At 52.3% G+C, this 8,818-nt stretch overlaps 2 non-coding genes across 2 annotated transcripts; both read left to right on the forward strand.

The window, feature by feature from the left end:
• Positions 1–2,115: 2,115 nt before the first annotated feature.
• Positions 2,116–2,187, forward strand: TRNAQ-CUG (transfer RNA glutamine (anticodon CUG)). The gene has a single exon. It is a non-coding gene; the product is annotated as a tRNA-Gln (tRNA).
• Positions 2,188–7,963: 5,776 nt separating this feature from the next.
• Positions 7,964–8,045, forward strand: TRNAS-UGA (transfer RNA serine (anticodon UGA)). The gene has a single exon. It is a non-coding gene; the product is annotated as a tRNA-Ser (tRNA).
• Positions 8,046–8,818: the final 773 nt, after the last annotated feature.

The raw sequence follows: 8,818 nt of genomic DNA on the forward strand, positions 1-8,818 counted from the left end.
GCCGCAGATGGGGTACACCTTTCTGCGGGGACAGGCCAGGAGTCACATTGACCGGATTTACGTGAAGGAGAGCACGTCGACAGCCCAGTGCAGGGTGGTGCCAATGGACTGATCGGATCACGCAGCTCTCACCGTGTGCTCAGTGTGGGCAATTCCCTGACCCACGACAGAGGATATTGGAAGATGAACCTCCAGAGCTTGCAAGATAAAGGAGCAGGACGGCGAGGCCTGGCGGTGTTGGCAGAACAGGAAAGTCTCAGAGGGTTCTATGGCAACCAGGGGGTTGGTGGGAGTTGGTGAGGGAGGAGTTGGCAGCTTTGTTCTGGCAGTCGGGCAAACAGCACAACATTAAAGAAACCAACAGTGCGAAGTCCTGCAGCATCGCCTGTGGGATTTCCACAAGAGCATCCAGGCAGGGGAGCCAGTCAGCGTGTGACGGTATGACTGGATCAAGCAACAGCTGGCTGAGTTCCAGGAGATGAGGCTGCAGCTCGCTGGTATGAATGGGACCACTGAGTGAAGGGAGGGGCGGCCTCCCCTGACATTTTTGAGGCCTGCAGGGAACGGAGACAAAGCAGGGGGGTGTGCGGACTCAGGGCAGGACCCGCGGATCTGGTAGAGCAGGACTATAGTCGCTGGAGGAGGAGAGAGAATCCTGCAAGAGGAAGCTGCTGGTGGGAAGCAATGCAAGACAGCCAGCTGAGAGTCAAAGGGGTCCAGAAAAAAAAGTCTAGTGGGTTCCATGGTGTAATGGTCAGCACGCAGCCTTTGAATCCTGCACTCTGAGTTTAAATCTCAGTGGGACCTCCTGGAGCTATGTTGGTTTGCTGCAAAGCCTTGGATGCACCAGATTGAGTGTTTTTTTCCCTCCTGCTGGGTGACTGATGCCCACTGGAGATAGGTCTTTGGTCCAGCTGGTTCAATGGATTGGCCGCTATAGGTTGGGATCCTAGAACTTAACAGTCTGGCTAGAGATTCCTGCAGTTTGACCTGATGGCTGTTTTTCTCACTGCTTCATCTCATGTCCACAACTTTGGTCCCTGTACCTGCAGCTGTCACCCTCTTCCTCTTGCCCACATGGCATTTAAAGGAAGCAGTGCCAGAGGCAGGCTTGATAGTCAGGGAGAGGCAGGAGGGAGGAAGAGTCCCAGGCTGGAGCCCAGCACACCTTTCCTCCTCTGGGCACCTAGAGCAGATGCGGCAGATGCAGACAGCTCCAAGGGAAGGCTTAAAAGCCACAGAACAACTGAGGTCAGGGCAAGAGGAGGGGAGGACCATGCTTATGTGTGGCCGATAGACAGCCACAAAGACACCCGGCCAGCCTGGTCTCTGCTCCCTGGCATGCCAAACCCCCACTGAAGGCAACCCACAGACCAGCATTCATTCTGCAGCCAGCATCACAAGGTGCTAGGAAAGCAGGGCCAGCCCCCAGGTGGGGCCTCTTACCGTTCCCACTCACGGGGCTCCTTTTGGCAGTGGGGTAGGAACCCCCCCACACACACAGTATGCTGGGCAGTGGCCTTTTGCCTTGGGCTCTTAAATCCAGACACCAAAAGCTCTTTGGCTGTGCCCCTCCCTTCACTGCACTCACTCACAGCTGCTGTCCTGGGTCAGCCTGCTCCCTGCCATGCCAAACACCCACTGAAGGCCACCCACAGACCAACATATGGGGCGGCTGCTGATGCTCTGTGGCCATTATTGAAAATGGTAGGAAAGCAGGGCCAGCCCCCCTGGTGGGGCCTCTGACCATTCCCACTCAAGGTGCTGACTTTGGCAGTGGGGCAGGAGATTTTACTCCAAGAGGCTTTTCCCCAGCTGGTGAGAAGCAGAGAAACACCCAGGCTCCAAAGGTGCTATTTAGCAAGCCCCCTCAAGCACAGGGACAGGTGCACATTTGGAAGAGGGAAACTGCTCTATCGCTAACCTGGGTATCCGCCCATTTTCTTTGGCAAGTCAGGAATGGCAAAGGCTAGACTGGAAGCACCTGGGGCTCATGTCCCAGCATTTGCGACGCCCAAACCACAACTCCTTCCTGGGGTTCTAGCTGAAGCCAGAGCATTGGCCTGAGTAGCCAAGAAGAGGTTTCACCAATATCTAGAGAAGGGCCCACAGGTTGGTCCCATGGTGTAATGGTCAGCACTCAGGACTCTGACTCCTGCAATCTGAGTTCAAATCTCAGTGGGACCTTGTGGTAAATCCCTGGAGTTGAAAGTGCTTAACTTTCCTGTTTCCAGGTGCACAAGAACAGGGCCAGCTCTAGTATTCTTGCCGCCCCAAGCGAAAACAATTTTGGCCGCTCCCCCCCGTTTTTATCTTACCCCACCCCTGCCCCCACCTCAACTCCGCCCCTTCCCCAAATCCCCAGCCCTGCCTCCTCCCCGCAGGCTCTCAAGCCTAGGAGGGAGGGAGGGAGAGGGAGAAGTAGCTTGTGCGCTGCGGGCACTCGGGGTCTCCCCCTCCCTCCCAGGCTTTCAAACCTAGGAGGGAGGGGGAGATCCCGAGCGGCCACGGCGCGCAAATCAGCTGTTTCATGTGCCGCGGCTGCTCGGGATCTCCCCCTCTCTCCCGGGTTTGAGAGCCTGGGAGGGAGGGTGAGCAGCTGCGCGTGAGCGGCAGCAGCAGAGGTGAGTTAGGGCGGCTGGGGCACATTTTTAGGGGTGGCATGGCCCGCGCCAGAATGCTGCCCCTAAAAATGTGCCGCCCCAAGCACCAGCTTGTTTTGCTGGTGCCTAGAGCCGGCCCTGCACAAGAAGGAATCCTTCCTCTCCTGCTGGGTGACTCATACCCACTGGAGCCAGGCATTTGGTTAGGATGTCTGCAATGGGTTAGTGTTCTAGAACTGGCTGCTGATCCCTGCAGTTCTGTGGTTTGACCTGATGGTTGGGATTCTTGCTGCTTCATATGATGCCCACAAGTTTGGTCCTTGTGCTTTCTACCACACTTTTCCTCTTGCCCACATGGTGCTTGAAGAAGGAGTGCCAGGGCCAGGCTTTGTAGTCAGAGCTAGGCAGGAGGGAGAAAGAGTCCCAGGCCGGAGCCCAGCACACTCAGGGAGGGAATCTGGCCCAAGACTCAAAAACTGATTAAAATTCTTTTAACACTAAAGTGGGATCCTGATATGATTTCAACAATACAGTGATTGGAACCTGTTGGTCTGTGGTTAACAGGAGGAGACTGATGCAGGTGTCTGGCAGGGGATTGAACTGAATAGCAGGAGCTGGTTCATGGGAACCCAACGTGCTGCTGCACCAGCCTGAGAAACTCATACTGAACCTGATCATCAGCAATGTCAGTCTAATGATTGTCTTAGACAATAACCTGCCATAACGTCTATTTCACAGACAGCTCAGTAAGTGTGCAGTGAGTAGTGGGCTGGGACCCAGCAAATCCTGAGCCAACCAAACCATCTAGCAGGTTCCTTGGAGTTTCTATTTCAAATTCCCAAGAAGTTCACAGATAACATGATGGGATGAGGGCCCAGGACACAGCTGGACATGACCAAAAAGAGGAGAATTCTCTAGTGACTTCTGGTGATCAGACGGACACTGCAGGAGATGGGCCATTGTTGCCATGGGAGGGATAAATGACTGCACAGTTATTTGTGGGATAGGGTCAGATAGTGATGCCGAGCACATGTTCAGCTCAATGTAGTTGTGTTGGGTTTATGAGCAAATGTGCATCATCCCTTAGAAATTTTTTATTTTCCATTGGAAATTTGAGTTTGCTTCACATGACACTGACCCAGGGGAGTATACAGTGCAGGGGATATCACCATGGAGCTACTTTTTCCTTTCTCTCACTGCTCCAATTTTCCTCCATGAGCCCTGAGTAGAGGCCAGTCAGTCTTTGCCAGAAGATCGTGTGTCCCAATTATTAACCTATTTACGTTGTGCAGGAAAAGAAATTTGTTTAAATTCTGTGGGCTCTAGGCAAAGAAATGAGAATATCTCAGGAAGGGACCAAAGCCATGGGTTTCACTCCCAGAGCCAGAGCTAAACTTCCCCAACGTTCAGAGTACTGGGCGGGGTCATTATTCCAAGTTGGGCCACAAAAGTGGTGGGCTTAGGGTCACACATTGATTTTTATTCAAGTCTTTTATTTTATACTTTTAACCACTAGGCCTTCTTTTTTTAGCAGGTACAATTCTAAAAGGGAAAGGGAAAGAAGTGATTACCAGTCTTTAGTTTGTTCCTTATAGATGTAGCCTGCAAAGTAAAGAAGTACCTTTTTAATCCCATGATGTTTTTTGCTTTGGGTTTTACTTCTGTAAGAGAACTGAATCGGACAGTATAAAGTATAGAAATAATACAGAACTAAATGTGCAACAGCGCCCATCCTCCTACATCTTTAAATAGAAGCTTCTCCTTACTGGTCTACACTGGGGGGGAATCGATCTAAGATACTCAACTTCAGCTACGTGAATAGCGTAGCTGAAGTCAAAGTATCTTAGATAGACTTACCTGGGGTCCACATGGCGTGGGATTGACGTTCGCGGCGCCCCCGTCGACTCCGCTACCGCTGCTCGCTCTGGTGGAGTCCCGGAGTCGATGGGGAGCGCATTCGGGGATCGATATATCGCGTCTTAATGAGACGTGATATATCAATCCCCGATAAATCGATCGCTAACTGCCGATACAGTGGGTAGTGAAGACGTAGGGAGTGAGACCAATGGACGTCTGACATTTTAGTCCGAAACTATTGGTTAAGAGTATCGGGCAGACTGTATGAAAGGGGATGAGTCATTTAAATGGGGCTGTGGATTAAAGATGGAAGCACCTAGCAGGCCCTGGACAACACCAGCCGTCAAGCAGCTCATGAAGAGGCATTATGAAGGCGACTTTGTGGGACCTGTAAAAAATGGGACATTTCACGACTCATGGTTAAAGTACTTATGCCCCACACAGTGTCTGCCATGGCACACTTAGGCCATGTCCACACTGACAAGCTTACAGCGGCACAGCTGTGCCGATACAGCCGAGGTGCTGTAAAAGCGCTCGTGTAGCCGGGTTATGCCGAGGGGAGAAATCTCTGCCATTGACAGAATAAAACCAGCTCGAAGGGTGGTGGTAGCCATGTCGGCAGGAGACATGAGTCACAAAAGCACGTATGCCGGCAAAACATATGTCACTCGGGGCAGGGTGTATGTGTGTGTGTGTGTTTTCACAGCCCTGAGAAACAAAAGTTTTGCCAACATAGGTGCTAGTGTAGACATGGCCTCAGAGGATGCAATGGTCTAGTCCACCACCTGGGCGGAGCACCTCCCCCATCTACAGGGTTTGCTAGCAAGCCCTTCTCTCAAGTTCAGAGTTTTACAATCCTTAGAGCACCTTCCACTTATAAAGTGTGTCTCTGATAGAGGCTGTTCCCTTTAACACTGTGACACACTCTGATCCATTCCCTTTCAGGATGGCTTTCCTCTTTCTGTCTGTTTCGCTCATTGAGGTGTCGGAGTAAACACTCCCCTTCACTGTATTCTCAGACAAACGTGAGTATTAACTGTTTGCTACTGATGATTCTAGAAAACATTTGTTGAGTGGAAGATGCCCTTTCTGGGGGATTGTTCCCAAGATGCAGTACTTTGTGTTCCAACATCTCCCAGCTTCCTTGGTGAAAATAAGACTAAGGTTTCCTTGCAATATACACATTCCTCACATTAACTTGGAAGCCAAATACTCCCTTTATTACACCAAAATATTCCAGCCCTTAGGAGACTATCCCATTGTGTGCCACAGGTGGAGCACAGGAGAGGCAGAGGGGCACCAGCAGCTGAGGCCCCTGCACTTGCAGGGAATTGGTTTGGTGAGATGTACCCAGCTGATCCAGGCAAGTGACTTGTGCCCCATGCCGCAGAGGATGGCAAAAACTCCAACCCTGCCAGTCTGACCTGGGGGAAATTCCTTCCTAACTCCAGAAATGGAGATCAGTGAGACCCTGAGCATGTGAGCAAGGCACCAGCCAAGCACCAGAGAGAAAGCCCAGCATGTTTTCTATCTCACCTGAGAGCACTTGCTTCACCTCCTGCCCCCTCCTGCCACCTCCATGTGGGGTGGAGAATCCATCATTGCCCTGGGTACTTTGTTCCAATGTTTAATCGCCCGATTTCAAATGTGTCCCTTATTTCTCATTTTAGTTTCTCTGCCATTAACTTCCAGGTGTTGGTTCTTGTTCTGCCTTTCGCTGCTAGGTTAAAGAGCCCTTCAGTACCCAGGAGTTTCTCTTTGGGAGGGGATTTACGCCCTGTCATCAAGTGACCTCTGGGTCTTCTCTGTGATAAACTGAACAGACTGAGCTCTTGTCTCGCACTGGAAGGCAACTTTTCAGCTCTTTTTTTTTTTTTTGTAGCTCTTCTCTGCCCCCATCTAATTTTTCATTCTTCGTCTTAAAATGTGGCCAACACGACTGTGTGCAAGCATCCAGTATTGATCTGATCCATGTTGTACACAGAGATAACACTAGTGCCCTATTTCTAGTCACTGTTCTCCTGTCTATACAGCCAAGGATGGCCACAGCATTGCACGGGGATTTCATGCTGAGTTGTTTGCCCGTTATCACACCTAAATCTTTCTCCGAGTCACAGAAGTCTGGCCTTGCTCTTTAGTAAAGCTCAGTGTGTTTGAATGGCCACAGCTTCCCAAGTGCTCCGTAACATACACAAGGGAACCCCCTCCTCAGCCACCTTCCCCTGCTGCTGGGCTTTTTTCTCTTTCTTCTTCTCCAGGATCTGGATGTGTCATTGTGGGGGGAGTTCTCCTCCTCTCTGCCTGTGAGCGATGTGAGCCCCCCCCCCCCCCCGGCCCCCCCCGCATGGACTCACCAAACCCAGGATTCCTTCAGCCTGAAAGCGGAGAGGAGCCGTCACCCGCTCCATCCTTAACGCTCCAGTCCCAGGCCCTGAATTCCCTCCCAAAGCAAAAAAATCCACACTGGGCCCAACTCCTCTCTCTGGTGATTTCCTTTCTCCCACAAATCTGTCTGGAGGACATGACCCTGGGAACAGGTGAGCACAGCCCCTGAGATTTCCCCTCGCAGTCGTCAAGGGGCAGTTTGCCCGATTACACAGATCGGGAATGTCGGCTTTTTCTTTTCTCCTTTCAGAAGTAAATGGTTGTATTTCTAGTCTCTTTCTCTGGCTCCCTGATTTGCTGCTTCCAATTCTCTGCTGTACACACCAGAACTGGATTGGGTGAGGAGCCTGGAGCCATCCTGCACTGGGTACATGGGGACTTGCAGAATCAGACCCTAAAATAGCTTTGGAGGGAAATTCTACCCCCCCAACCCTGACCTGTTCCTGGGAGGTGCCGGTACTAACCCAGGCCGCCGAGCACCATGGAGCAAAGAGACCAATTTTTTCAGTAAGTCAGACGCCCCCGGCCCCACCCGCTGCCTGGGTCACCTCCCCCCAGATGACGTGAGTCACCCTCCAGAGCCATTGCTGGGCCCGGGGGCAGCCACACGAGCCACGGGGACGGGCAGCTTCCACCCCTGAGCTCCCCAGTCACCACTCTGCCGGTGCCCCTCACTCCCAACCCGCAGACCTTCCACGCTCTATTTGTGACTTCTGCTACCAAACCACCAATGCGCTAACTCCTCTTGGGAGACATTTGTCTGCCCAATACTGCAGCTATTCCAGTTATTGACTCCAGGAAACATTTTCCTTAGCCTGGTTCCTTGTGTCACTGGTTTGTCTAGCAGAGGTCAGTCCCTGGCCCTGTGGTCCCACCATCCTCATTCACATCAAGCTTCCAGTTCAGAATCATTTCCCATTCCCGCTCTGTGGGAGGGGAGATTTTCAAAGCACTCTCTGTGCGACTGCACATGGCTAAGCAAAGAGAACAAACCACAAATCCCCCCTGTGCTTTGGGAGCCAGGTTTGCTGTGTGAATTCTGGATTTCAGATTACTTCAATCCTGGGCATTGTGATTATTTCCTAGTTTTCTGGCATTGGGCAACTGTTGTGCTGACAGCTGTAATGGCCGAGTGGTTAAGGTGTTGGAGTTGAAATCCAATAGGGTTCCCCTGCGCAGGTTCGAATCCTGCTCACACCGAGGCCTGTGTTTTAGCCAGTCTCTAACCTGGGCAATACCTCTCTACAACCCCCTGAGACACTCTCAATTCTCTCCTCACCCCAAGTAAATCCTCTTCTGCTCCTTTCATAGAGATCCCTGGGACACCACCTCACACTGTGTCCCTGAGGTGTCAGGCAAACTCTCAGCACCTGAAGCCTCTGCCACTCACCCAGCGCCCCATGCCCCATAGATCACCCACAGCCCTGGATGCTGCTCCTCTCTCCAGAGTGTGAAAGGAGCCGAGTCAGTGCAGCCAGAGGCACTGACTCCATAGGTGCTACGGAGCTGCAGCACCAACAGGAAAAAAAATAGGTGCCCACTGGCAGCCAGGTCCGCCCCTGCACTTCCCACCTGCTAGCAGGCCTGGCTGACAACTCTCCTCTACTCCTTCAGCGCCTCCCGCCTGTCAGTAATCCAGTATGCTGGGGAGAGGAAGAGAATGGACAGGGGTGGGGGTTTGGGGTCAGGGCCTGAGGTGGAGCAGGGGTCAAGCAACCCCCGGGGAACTCTCAAAGTCAGCACCTCTGAGTGCAGACGCCTTCCCTGAGTCTGAGCTACCAGGATCCCAGCCAGAGAGCAGGCGCCACAAGTCTCAGCCTCCCTGTCCCACACATGGCTCTGGGCACCACCAGGAATCGTTTGGCTCCTGGCACACAAGGCAACTTAAAAGCTGAGTCCCTGGACAGCAGCTCAAACCCTGGCCCCGCCCATTAAGAGCCTGATGCTCTATGGACTGAGCTAGCCCGGCTTAT

This window comes from Malaclemys terrapin, chromosome 15 (assembly GCF_027887155.1).
Source record: "Malaclemys terrapin pileata isolate rMalTer1 chromosome 15, rMalTer1.hap1, whole genome shotgun sequence".
Taxonomy (NCBI): domain Eukaryota; kingdom Metazoa; phylum Chordata; order Testudines; family Emydidae; genus Malaclemys; species Malaclemys terrapin.